At 32.0% G+C, this 14,334-nt stretch overlaps 1 protein-coding gene across 3 annotated transcripts in view; it reads right to left on the minus strand.

Annotated features, from left to right (window-relative positions):
- Positions 1 to 14,334, minus strand: part of LOC129912127 (translation factor waclaw, mitochondrial) — a 106,618-nt gene that overhangs the window by 51,767 nt on the left and 40,517 nt on the right. The window lies entirely within an intron of this gene.

Below are 14,334 nucleotides of genomic sequence, written 5' to 3' on the forward strand. Positions count from 1 at the left end.
CAAACACCAACATGAGAAAAGATTAATAAATGAAATATAGATGAGAAATAATTATGCATTGGCGCGTACCATAAACAAAAAATCTCTGAGGGCTCAATGGTATATTTTTGTTTCGGCAAAAAAAAGTTTAATTTTGCTAACCAGTGTTTCTTATAGAGCAGGAACCAGGGTTTGTAAAACTAAAGTTGTAGATCTTCTTATTATCTTCAACTTTTACATACATAGGACTTGTAGTTTTTCCGGAAATTAAGATTAACCATTTTTTACCATTAAAAATAGGCTTGTGTAGTTCGCGAACGAACTAGTTCAATGAACTAGTTCATCTTGGTGAACTAGTGAACTTAGTTCACTAACTTAGTTCAAATTAGTTCGCGAATAGCGATGAAGATTTTCTTCAACAAACTTAAGGGGTAATAACACCTTGTAAACCATGAAATCGAGCGTCATATTCATCAGCGTATAAAACAAAGAAGAAATATTATTTTCTTTTGGTGTTTGTTTAGTTTAATTAAGTATATTAATAGGTAAAAGAATAGGCCAATGTTAAATTTTTTAATGATGTGAAATTTTTTAAATGGCGGTGTAGTTCAGGAGGGTAGTAAAATCATGTGCTCCCATCGGACGACCAACTAACTCCTACAGTTTTTAACCGATTGGGCTGAAATTTTGTGTGGAGCTTGAAAATACTATTCTCTAGTGAAGTACGTAGGATTTTTTTGAAATATTAATTTTTAAAGAAATGGCATTAGTTTGAAAAAAATTATTTCATTCCAAAAAACAAAATTCGTTGAAAAAAGACCATAAAATCAGCCCAATCGGTTAAAAACTGTAGGAGTTAGTTGGTCGCCCGATGGGAGCACAGCCATCCTGAACTACACCGCCATTTAAAAAAATTCACATCATTAAAAAATTTAACATTAGCCTATTCTGTTACCTATTATTATACTTAATTAAACTAAACAAACACCAAAAGAAAATAATATTTCTTCTTTGTTTTATACGCTAATGAAAATGACGCTCGATTTCATTATTTACAAGGTGATATTACCCCTTAACAGCAACCTAGAGCAGTCGTAATGTGACATTACAAAACAGCTTGCGCTCACTTTACATTATCATTTTTTTTAATATATTTTTTGTGTAAATGTAAGTCCCATCTGTATAGGGAATTTTCAAATTTGGTCCTTGTCTTTTTGTCTTATACGCCGACAGCGTCCTTTTAACCTGATAGACGTTTAAAGAATAGGGGTTCAGAAACCAAAGTACATATGAAATTGCATCCAATTCTTTGTGGAGCGAAATCAGTTCTTTTGCTCTACCTCAAGATTTAGATGTAAAAGGCACAAGGTCGCTTGTGCCAGTCTCAATGTTTCTTCAAACACCATTTACTCTTATTTTTGAGCAAGAACAAAAACAAGTAGCATATTGGTCCTTGCATTACTTTGATTTCGATTTTATGAGAGCAAAACGAACTTCTTCTAGAGTTTCGTCAGGAATCAGAAAGCTCGACAAGTAAATAATCTGTATCTGTTATTTTTACGTTGAATTTGTTTTATTATGTAGAATGCGTTAATTTTACATAAATTTGGATATAGTTTGAACAAACTAATTTTGTTTTTTAATTCTAACAAAAACGGACTGATTAAAATAAATTGAACTGAAATGAACTAGTTCAGAACTAGTTCAGTAGCGTGATTTGAACTAAAGTGATCGATCACTCAAATGAACTAAAGTGCCCAACTCTAATTAAAAACTCACCCCAATCCCGAACTCGGATCGCCTGTAATTTATTTTCTTTTCATTTTTATCATATAGAGAAGTGGGAACCCTGGAACTGTCAACAGTGATTTGTAAACAAGCTCTTCAAAAATAATTATTTTTCAATAAATTTAAAAATAATATTGAAACAAAAAATTAATTCATACGTTCGATTATATTTTTTTTTTTTTTTTTGACAGGAGGAAATCTTCAAAAGACACTTGGCAGTATTCGACACCAAGTAGTGTGGGACTCTTAACCACTAAAACCACCTCTTTATCAGGACCAATCTTGAGAGATCGACATCAGGTTTTTCTTTCTTAACTTTGTAAAATCACTTTGGGGGAAGTTTAAACTTTTAATACTTTCCCATGTTTTTTAGACCATAAGCTCATGAGGCTTGGTTCTTCTTAATCTCCGAACATGGTTTCTGGTATTCAAGACGGACACCATTTCAGAATTGGTATGACATTGCAGTCTCTGATTATGGGATACAGCGTATTTTTTAACAAATTCTGTAACCGTTTCTATTTGTAAGTCACGATGTAGATCGCTATTTCTTATGTACCAAGGTGCATTAACTATTCCACGAAGGACTTTGTTTTGGAATTTTTGGATGATTTCGGTATTTGTTTTCTTTGTACAGCCCCATAATTGGATACCATAGGTCCAAACAGGCTTTAGTACTTGATTATACAGCATTATTTTTTTTTTGGGTTGATAAATCAGAGTTGTTACCAAGTAACCAGTACATTTTTCTATATTTCAAGTTTAGTTCTTCTCTTTTCTTTTTGATGTGCTCTTTCCACTTTAGCTTTGCATCCAAAGTCATTCCAAGGTATTTGGCCGATTATATTCTGCGCCTAAATATATGTTAGGGTGCTTCTTATATGGTCGAAAAAATCTTTTTTTCGATTTTTTAATGGGACACCCCTGCATTATGTTCTACCATATAAGCATAGTATATGGTATTTTTTTCCGATTTTAATATTAAAATTTAGGGGTTGCTACCATTCACTAAAGATTTAAGTACAAAAAAAAAGATCAATTTCAACAAAAATTTTTTTTGTTACAATACAAAGTACGCTTAAGACCCGATTTTTCAATCTTCTAATTAACAGTCAGTTAACTGTCTGTCGAATAAAGATATTAGGCTCATAAACAATCAGATAAAATCATTGAATTTTTCAACTAAGAAAGATTACTCAGTTAGCTATTCAGTAGAATAGAATAGAAAAAATGTCAAATTCAAAAATATTCAAAATTAAACTTTATTTTTATTCCGCTGTATTTTTATCAAAATTTCTTTCAAAACAGTTAAAGATTTAATATAAAGTGCTTAATTCTGATTACAAATTTTAAAATTTTCTGAGAAAAAAAAAACAAAATTTGGTGTATTTTTCAAAACTTTGAATTGTGGTAGCGACCCCTAGAACGTGTTTAAACTGGACCAAATTTTACCCAATTCATATTAAAGGCAGGAAGAACAAAATAGAAGGGTGTCCCATTAAAATACATAAAAAAAAACATCATATAAAGCAAAAAAAAGCACGACTCGATTCACAACAGCGCCAGACGAGTGTGAGCAACTTATAAAAATAACCAAAGCTGCGCATTAGCAATCACGATCTATTTTACGATTTACCTAACAGGTATGTTTCCTGTCGTTTTGTTGAAAAAGGTTTAGGGCCAGTTGTACAAACGTGGTTCAGCCTCGGATCAGGAATTTAACTCGCCGATTTAGGCGGATTAGCAGTTAATCAACTTTGGTTCAAGGATGGATTTAGCTATTTCAACCAATATGGACCTAGAACCAATGCTGAAAATCAATTTTACCACAGAATTGATATTCTTAATTACACTGGTCGGCAAAAAAACATAAAAAGTCGGGAGCAAGAACTCTGTTAGGTGATTATAATAAACTTGATTGTGCTGAATTCAAAACAGTTTACAGATTTTTTCCATCACGTCTAGTTTTTGAGCTCTGCTCATCACAATTTTAGCCATAAAGTTCCAAAAACTAATTTTAAATGAAATGTTTTTTGACATTTAATCTAAAAATATTATTTTTCCGTAATATTTTGCTATTTTTTCAACCGAATCAGGAGTCGAAAACTGAAATTTACTTCAAATCTGCTTCAAAAACCATAAGTTACCTTAACCACCAACATTTTGAGATATCATACCTTTCTATACCAAATATCTTTTAGAAAAAAATAATTTTGAAAATAAAAATAAACGTTTTTAAGACGATAAAATATGGCTTTTGAATATTGCATATGTAGTTTTGCGAAAAAAAATTTAACAGTGATGAAATTCAACGCCAAAAGTACCACAAAAACGCGTTTTTGACCTGTTAATATTTAAATATTTCGAAAACTTGACGTGTCAGTGAAATTTTGACTTCAGATTCGGAATCAGCACACAAAAGTCCTTTAGAAAAATATGGTTTGGTTCAAGCTACATTTTCGTTGCCGACCAGTGTTATTGACGCAGTGAGGGTCTGTGCCCATAACCTGTTGGATTTAATTTTCAAAATATACTTTTTATTAAGGAAAAACACTTTGATTTTTATAACCACCAGTTTGGCGCTTCTAGAAAGTTCTTTATTAAACAAACGATTAATTTGATTTGAAAGAACACAACAGTATGATATTTTTGAAAAGAGAAAAAGATACATTGAAAAGATACATTTAAAAGATACATAAAAAGAAAAGACAGGGATGTGTCATAAACTGCGCCAATAGGTATTTTATTAATACTAACGACAAAATAAAAAATATTTGTTTGCTAATTCGCTAATAATGAGTTTAAAAGATAAAATAAGAAGTGGCTCACAATATTAACTGTAAATTAAATTGCATCTAACAAATATTGGATGTTTTTCGTAGCCCAATAACATTGAGAATTGAACAAAAATTCGAAAACATTGCAACATTTTCGATGAGGTTGCATTGGGCCAACGGGACCGAAAATCTCAATTTTTCTTTAAAACGAGATCATTAAGAAGTCAAAACTCAAAAAAAGCTGTCCCGATGCACAATTGTATGCCCATGCTTAAACTGAGCAAACAAATATTTTTTTTTTCTACTTTGCATTAAAAAAAAGTTAAATTATTTATTTTATAGCCATTGTTCAACGGTTATAACGCTTTTTTAATAGTTATGTGTAAGAAGAATTATTGTAAAATATGACTGATTAAAAAAACTGATGGAATCCATGCATTTGAGGTAGCAATGTGAAAAACTTAAGATTTTACAGTTAAAATAATTTATTAAATTAATAGGCTTTTTTTGCACTTTGGTACCAATAACTTCCTAGTAACTCTAGATTTGATAAAAACTTTTACCATTCTGCAATCCCCTTTGGACGCGCATATTTTTAAAAAAGTTGGCCACCTACGTTCTTATGGATTTTTTTTATACTACAGGTGTTTGAAAATTTTCATAAAATATTTTTTTTTACATTCTGCATCGAAAAACTAATTTTAAAATTTTTTTAAAGAAAAGATGCAACAGTTGTAAAAACTTTTAACTTCTTATGTAGTGAGCCAATTATTGTAGAAAATTATAAAAATAAGAAATTTATAAAATTCATTCATTCGTGGTTGTGGTTAAAGAAAACGTAAGATGATGAAATTAAAAGTACACTGAACGAAAAAAAGCTAATATTTTCTAAACTGGTTGCGATAGAAACTTTTTCTATTCTATAGTCCCAACTGTTTTGGAGCTAGAGCTAATTTTCTTCACAAAACAGTGAAAAAACAGAGATTTTTTATACTTTGAGCGAGTGTCGTCACCATTTAGACTTATCCAATGGAGCTTAAATTTTGGGCTATCTAAAAATCTGCAAAGGCTGAACTTTTTATGGGGTTCCCCCGACCGAAAATCGATTTCATGCGGTCACTCTACTTACTTTCATTAGAAGTGATCCAGTAAAGAAGAAGTTTTTACGTTGCATACTGTTGGGCGGTCACGAGAATATTCGCCAAAAAGATTTGTTTGTATTGCCTACTTTTGGGCAACAAAACTAAAATAAACTCGTTTCTCATTGTGTATACTCTTGGGCGTTTAACACCAATATTAAACTGAAGAAAGAAAATAAATCCAAACGAATTAGAGAACAAATTTCCCCAGATCTTTCTCAGCCAAAAAGTAAAAAGGTTTACACCACAAGGATGGCTTCAGATGGAGAAGAAAACTCGATTAACTCTACAATGATAGAATCCATAACTTGGAGTGAATGTGTTAGAATTCCGCAAAATGCTCAAGGAAGAAATGGCAAATACCTTATCAAAAGTGGAAACACTTGAGGATCTGATATTTTCCGATCACATGCCATTGGTAATATCAGAAACGCTCAGAATCAGAATGTCGAGATGAAACTTTTACCAAAAGTAAGATGAAGTGAAAACTTAAAGAACTCTTACAAGCTCAAATTACATGAACTAGTTACAGCTTCGGAGAGAGATGATTGGACTACCGAAAAGTTAAATGATGCAATCAAGTGCACAGTAGGGATACAAAGACACACTGAAAGATGTGAATTTAAACAGAAATGGTTGAAGCATGTGAACGAGCAAGGAAAAAATCTTTTTCATGCCTCAAAAAATTACGCTACAATGATTCACCGATTATAAAGGAAATTTACCTTAGAAGCAATAAATTCTTAAAAAACACACAAGAATGGTGGAATTTAGCAAGAGAACTTAAATCTGTGAAATATGTGAAAGGAAATCTGATAACATGTGACAAATTCAAAGACTTTTTGATAATCTCCTCAACCCAACATTGTGTGCTGCACAAATATCTGAATTGGCACCCGCAAGAAGTAACCCTATTCTAGATGCAGACATCTCTAGTGCAGAAATTGTTTCGTTCCTTAACTGTGTTAAAAAAATAAAGCTCCAGGATATAACAGAGTTCCTTACGATTTTTTTAAGAACGCACCTGATTCGGCTATTAATGTTATAATAGTTTTGTTCAACCGGATGCTACTATCTGGGATTTTTCCCATCTACATATAAAAAAGGAGACCAAAACATCATTCATTGATTCGATTGCAAAGATTTTTGCAGGAGTAATTATAGCTTGGTTACAGAAGTGGGAAAAGGAATACTCAATCCTAAACGACTTCCAAGCTGGAATTAGGGAGGGCTACAGTATAGCAGATAACACTGTGTTACAAAAATCAGGTTTCAAAATATACGCGGGCGGAGACCTATCACGTTTTGTAGAGCTAATCGCACTGATTATGAAACGGTATTTAAAAAGTCCCTAACACCCCAAAAATCTGGAGTTAAGGGCAAAAAACGGTTTTTTGGACCTTCGCCCATTGAAAAAATTCTAGCTTCCTAGCTTATATTCCCCTTAGACGAGAATATTTTTAAGAAAGTTGGCCACCTAGGTTTCTATAGATTTATATTATACCACAGGTGTTTTTTTTTTTTTCATAAAATACTTTTTTTACATTTTGCATCGAAAGACAGATTTCAAATTTTTTTAAAGGAAAATGTGCAATAGCTATAAAAGTTTTAATGTGTTTATATACTCATCCAATTATTGTAGAGGATTATAAAAAAAAAAGAAATAAATAAAATTCATTCATTCGTGGTTGTAGTGAACGAAAACATAAGATAAAATTTAAAATACACTGAACGAAAAAAAGCCAATATTTTATGAATTGGTTGCGATAGAACTTTTTTCTATCTGATTTTGGAACAGTCATAAGTGTAGCTATCAGCCGTTTTGGGGTTGTCCATTCACTATCGGACACCTTGTATTATACTCGGACCTATTCTAAACAAAAATTACCAGGGAAATGGTTTCGGGAGAAGGTCCCCAATCGGAAAATTGATGAAAATTTCCATTTTTTTTGCTTTCCCCATATTCTTAACCATTGAAAAACGAAATTCAATCTAAAAAAAAATAATGAAATTTCAGGAAGTTTTCAGTTGGGAGTTTGTTTTTAGAATAGGCCTGATTATGACGATTACAACTCAACTTCAACTTTTTGAATCGTTGTACCTAAGAAACGGTGGGTCTTAGGAAAAAAAGTTTTATGACACTTTTTATATATAATAACCTGGTCTACAATTCTTGCATTGAAAATTTTTTGATAAGACTTACCGTTTTGCTGAAAATCGTGAAAAACCAGTTTTTGTGACCTTTGACCCTAAGTGACGATGAGGACTTTTTAGATTTAATTTATAATGGTGTTTCCAACAATCCTACCAATTTTCAGCTTGCTGGGAATTTATGTAACCTCACCCCTTTATTTTAGTCTAATTTGACCGGGCTAATAGAAACATATAGTTTTCTCTGTTCGATAAGGAATCAATTGAGGCAGTTTTCTTCATGAGTCAATTTTTTATTAAAATTCAGTCTGGACAAAAATAGTAATTAATGAGTTTAAAAATTTTTTTTTCATCTTTTTTAGCTTTGAAATAGATTATTTCAAAAACAATTGGTTGAAATATCGCACCCTCAGTGCAAAAGAGCGAGAACTCAAAAAAGTTCATTTCGAGAAAACGCTTCTGCAAAATACATACTGACTCTAAACTTTCCCCTATAACTTTTCATGGGACAGCAATTTCCATAATGTCAAAGCTCTATTACAAGAACCATTACGTTTATTTTGTAGTTTTAATAAATTTATTTTTTAAAATTGTTTAAATTAGGAAAGAGTTTGACTTTTAATATAGTAGGAATTGGATCAAAACAGTCATAATCTTTCGAATTTTTCGTTTACGTTAGAAACAAGCCCTTCAAAAGAAAGGTAATTTAAAAAGCAACATTTCCTCATCATTATCTCAAAAATGTCATTTTTTGACTTATCGCTCTTTTACACTGAGGGTGCGATATATTGATTTAAAAATTAGAATTAAATTGCGCTGCCTTGTTTTTTAATAATTTTTTTTATTTTAATATTTTTTTTTTTACAAAATTACCCCTCCTTCCTAAAGGGGGAGATAGACCCCCCTCCCATAGTAAAAAATGATTGTATTGAACTCCTCTTCAAAAAGCCGTTATCAAATCCTGGCGCCCAAGTTATCGTACTACGTGCCAAAATAACATTTTTGTTCGGTGCCCAAACGTTCCAATTTCTGTGCCAGGGTTGAAATCGTAAATTTTTTTTTTCTAAGCCAATTTTGAACTGATTTTCATAAAAAATACCTCGTTTCATTTGGAAATGAAAACTATTTAAGAATATATTTTTAAAACAGCATGTTGTTTTGAAAACATATACTTTAAATTGGTGTCGAAGTTGGGGAAATGATGAAAAAAATGGAATTTTTGAACTTTGACAGCTTATAAATTCTAGGTGGTTTATCCGAATCACATGTTTTATACATTTTTGAAAAGGTATAATTACTTTTTATCAGAAACTATAAAAAAATGGGTTAACATTTGACGAAGCTAGAATTTTTTCAATGGGTGAAGGTCCGAAAAACCGTTTTTTGCCCCTAACTCCAGATTTTGGGGGTGTTAGGACTTTTGAAATAATGTTTCGTAATCAGTGCGACTAGCTCTACAAAACGTGATAGGTCTCCGCTCGACCTTTTGTTTTTTTGGTTTTGACATTTTTTTGAGGATATCTCAGAAACCTGACGTGATAGGGCAAAATTGACTTCGAATCTGGATTCAGCGATCCAAAAACTATATGATTAACATATTCGCACATCCAGATCAGAGAAAAAATTTTTTGTTTTCGTGACATTTTTTGAGGTTATCTCAAAAACCTGATGTGATGGGACAAAACAGACTTTGGATTCGGTTTCAGTGACCCAAAAACTATATGAAAAACTTAGTCGCAACCCCAGGTCAGAACTTTTTTTTTTTTGTGTGGCTGTGTTATCAAAGATCTCTATGAAAACACTGAGTCAGCTGTTTGGGATGGGGAAAAGCTATCGGAATGGTTCAAGACTTCATTGGATGTTAAACAACGCTGCTTATTTAGTCCACTTTTCTTTGCATTATATATTAACGACATCCATAACTTCATCGGGGGTGGATTAAGCATAAACGGTATGCAGATAAGACTACTCATGTATGCCGACTATATTGTGTTGCTCGCTGAAAGCCCAGAAGTACTCCAGGCAATGATCGACAAAAATGCAGAATACACAACACGATGGAATCTATTCATCAATCTTGAAAAGTCGGAAGTAATCGTCTTTAGAAAGAGAGGTGGAAGACTAAGCTCTCACGAAAGCTGGAAGTTAAACGGGCAACCTATTGAACTTGTCAACAAGTATAAATACCTAGGCTTATGGCTAACTCCTGGATTATGCTTGACAGAACATTTTAAGGAAAGGTCAAAGCTGGCACGACAGAGTCTAAATTTTACATAGAGCAATTTCATTGCGAATAAAGATGTCAGACTCTCCTCAAAAAAAAATGTTTTAACGCTGTATCTAGAGCTATACTAGGATATGGAGCTGAAGTATGGGGATTTTTGAAACATGTCGAAGTAGAAAAAGTTCAAAGATATTTCTTTAAAAAAGTAAAGTTTGGTCTACCAAACTTTACACCAAATTACATGCTTACCTTAGAGTGCCAAATGAAGCCAATATTCGAACACACGATTCGCCGTCATATGAACTATCTGGGAAAAGTCCTAAATAGTTATGGAAACAATAAGCGCCCCAAGTTCCTGGCAAACATAATAATTGAAAAGCGGATATATTGGTTCCAGAGTTGGGAAACCAATTTTACACAGGCTAACTATATTGAAAAAATACAAGACTTTGTTTCCAACAGAAATCTCTTCAATAGTACTGTTGGCGAAATATCGGAAAAAATTGTTAGTGATGACAAGAACCAAGCACTACAAAGAGCACAACTCACACGATCTCATGGCTTATACCATCTACTTAATTTTGAGGCTGGTAAGGAGTATGTTTGTGATGATAAAAAGTTCCCTATGATCAGATTGATCTTCATAGCAAGAGCAGGCCTAATAAAGCTAAACGGTACGACAAGGATCACATGAGAAAATTCGAAATGTTCCCTCTGCAACATGCAGGAAGAAGAATCCCTTCTGCATTTTATTGGAATTTGCCCGTTCCTGAACAGTATCCGATGAAATTGCCTGGGAAGACCCACTCTGAACGAAAGCATGGTAGTTAACTTACTAAACGGAGAAATGAATTGGATTCCATTAGTAAATTATCTTAAATCTGCGACAAGATACAGAAATGAATTAGTAACTGAATTTAATTATTAAAACAAAAAAAAAATATGTACTGTTCGACGAGTTAAGTTATTAGGCTCATAAACATTCAGATAACAACATAATCCAGTCAAATAAGGGTTTCACCTCGGAATGAATGCTAATAGAAATTTTTTTTGCTCAATATCTTCGTTTTGGAATTCTATAACATACTTCAAAAGTCTAGAAAAATCTAATGTCCGCGAGTGGCGATTTTCAAGGTCAAAGCGCGAAAGGAAATTTTCAATATTAGCAATAATAGACAATGGTATTATATACACATATGATATATGTCTTCGAAATATTTTTTAATGCTGATGCCAAGAATCTAAAATCAAGACAATCTGACGTCTCTGAAAAAAGTTATACCAGTTTTTCATCTGTCATATTATTATAACAGTTGCAAACTTACTACCGAAAAACCCTTAAAAGTTATGGTAGAGAAACCAAATTTTGCATGAAGGTTTTCATATCCATTATTATTAGGAATAAAAAAAATGCAATGAAAAAAACATTCATATCTATGAAAAATTGGTATTTTTTGAAAAAAAGGGGAAATTTTGGGATATGCACTGAAAAACATCCTGGTACAATCTTGGAATTAGTGCTAATAGGGTATTTTTTTTTGTTTCTATCTTTGTTTGGATATTCTATATCTTATGTCAAAAATCTAAAAAAAATCTCATGTCCGCATCTCATGTTGGCATCAGCATTAAAAAATACCTCGAAGACATATATCATATGTGTATACAGGGTGTCCCAAAAGTTAACGTCGAAACAAAAACGGTAGATAGGGTAGGTGGTGACAGTTATCAGAAAAATAATAAAAAAAATCGTAGCCATATATCTTGTTAGTTATGCATTAGGTAGGTGGTGACAGTTATCAGAAAAATAATTAAAAAAATCGCAGCCATATATTTTGTGAGTTATGGGCATTTGAAAAAAATCGAAAAAAATGGTCACCCTGTGACGGTTTTTCATGTGCCGTGAGTACAAATCTTAATTTTTCTCAGTTTTTTCTTTTGTTACGGAACCTTGAATAACCCTGCCACCAAATGCATTCAAAAATTTTAAATCATCTGCATCAGTTTTAAAGCAAATATTACTTTTTTGCCCAACTAAGTACTAAAAATTTTTACATGGCTCTAATTCAATGAACCGTAGTGTAAAAAAAATGCACTATGATGTTTCGGCAAGTTACCTTAAAAGTTGGTGTTTTCAATTCTCTTTTCAAAATGGTGTTAACATTGTTGAGAATATTTCATAAATAACCGAGATAAAATTTATGTTCGTAAGAAATCCGACTTTTTTATTAGGTAATTTTTCCATATTATTTAAGTTTTTATATTCTGAAAGGGTACAAAACTTGCCGAAACATTGTTGTGCATTTTTTTTACACTACGGTTCATTGAATTAGAGTCATGTAAAATTTTTTAGTACTTAGTTGGGCAAAAAAAAAATATTTGCTTTAAAACTGATGCAGATGAGTTAAAATGTTTGAATGCATTTGGTAGCAGGGTTATTCAAGGTTCCGTAACAAAAGAAAAAAACTGAGAAAAATTAAGATTTGTAGTCACGGTACATGAAAAACCGTCACAGGGTGACCATTTTTTCGACTTTTTTTCAAATGCCCATAACTCACAAAATATATGGCTGCGATTTTTTTATTATTTTTCTGATAACTGTCACCACCTACCATATCTACCGTTTTCGTTTCGACGTTAACTTTTGGGACACCCTGTATAATACCATTGTCTATAATTGCTGATTTTGAAAATCTCCTTTCGCGCTTTGACCTTGAAAATCGCGACTCGCGGACATTAGATTTTTCGTGACTTTTGAGGTATGTTATAGAATGCCAAAACGAAGATATTGAGCAAAAAAAATTTCTATTAGCATTCATTCCGAGATTTACCCCTTTTTTCACCTTATTTTACTGTATTAACATTGAATTTTTCAATCAAGAAAAATTATTCTACAGAATAACAAAAAAAAATGTCAAATTCAAAAATATTCAAAATTAAACGTCATTTTATTTTATAAATGTTTTTGTTTTCTTGTGTTCCGCTGTATTTTTTTTTTTTTTTTCAAAATTTCTTTCAAAGCAGCTTTAACAATTGACACAATATTTTTGTTGAGATTATTCCTTAGAATAAATTTTATTCGTCTCTGAAAGAAGCATATAGTTTTATTCCTCTATTAAATGTTTTATTCTAGGAATAAGTTATATCTGACTGTTGAAAAATTGATTTTCTCTCTATCTGGGGAATAAGCACAAACTGACTGTTTAACTGACTATTGAAAAATTGGCCCTTAGTACATAGTTTAAGAAACTAAAATTACGCTTTTATCACGCACGAAAAACTATACAATAATTTAATTGACTTATTGGACTACTAGTGGGGCGCCTGAGCAACAAAATCGTGCACTTTGTGATAAAATCATGGAAATTACATCGTTGGCAGTACTCAATAAGAGTATTACTTCCGGAAGGGTAGATACAAGAGTTTTTCTGTGTTGCACTCGCTTTGTTGCATGTCATTGTATAAGTAATAAAACATTTTTTTGCTAGCATAGAAGAACATCTCTTCAGAACTATGGGAGGGATACTATCCGGGCAAGCGGATTTGTTTATGTCAAGATCTTTAAGAACTCTTGCCAATGCACGAGCACGAAAAAAGATAGGTCCCATAAAACTATTTACTCGCTCAAGTGACACTTTCTGGTAACGTTGAATTGACAGCAAACTGCTTGACAAGAAGGTTAACTTTTACGATAAGGACACCCGAACACGTTCCATGAAAAAAATTTGTCCCGCGAAAAATGCGATTTGATTTACTAATTTGTTTAAATCTCATTTGAGTATTTTTTTCGTTTTTCAAGAGATTTAAAAGAACTGTTTTTCAGGCCTTTGAAAACAGTAAAAGAGTTGGTATTAAATGTGCAATAGACCAAAGCTAATGGATTACAGTCCATCCATCCAATCCGTATTTATATAAATACACATACACAAATTTGCACACAAGGAAGCATAAGGAAGCAATTAAATTTTTTTGCTTCTGATACTAAGCTTATATTTATTCAATCCCTCGAGGTCTGTTTACTTTAAAAGTCTAAAACTAACCAATTATTATTACTTTTTTATCGAATTTTAAAATTTGGCTTTCAACGAAAAAAATTCAAAAATACAAATACAAGAAATACAGAAAAAGTGTTAATTTTCGAAAAGGTACATTTCTGTCGTTTCTTAACAAAAAAAAATAAAAATTGCATATTATCAAAGGATTTTACCTCTTCTTTATTTGATTAGGACAAAGTATGGACGTACCGGGTTCATACACAAAATGCCCCTGATTTAGTAAA

Source organism: Episyrphus balteatus, chromosome 2 (genome assembly GCF_945859705.1).
Source record: "Episyrphus balteatus chromosome 2, idEpiBalt1.1, whole genome shotgun sequence".
Classification (NCBI taxonomy): domain Eukaryota; kingdom Metazoa; phylum Arthropoda; class Insecta; order Diptera; family Syrphidae; genus Episyrphus; species Episyrphus balteatus.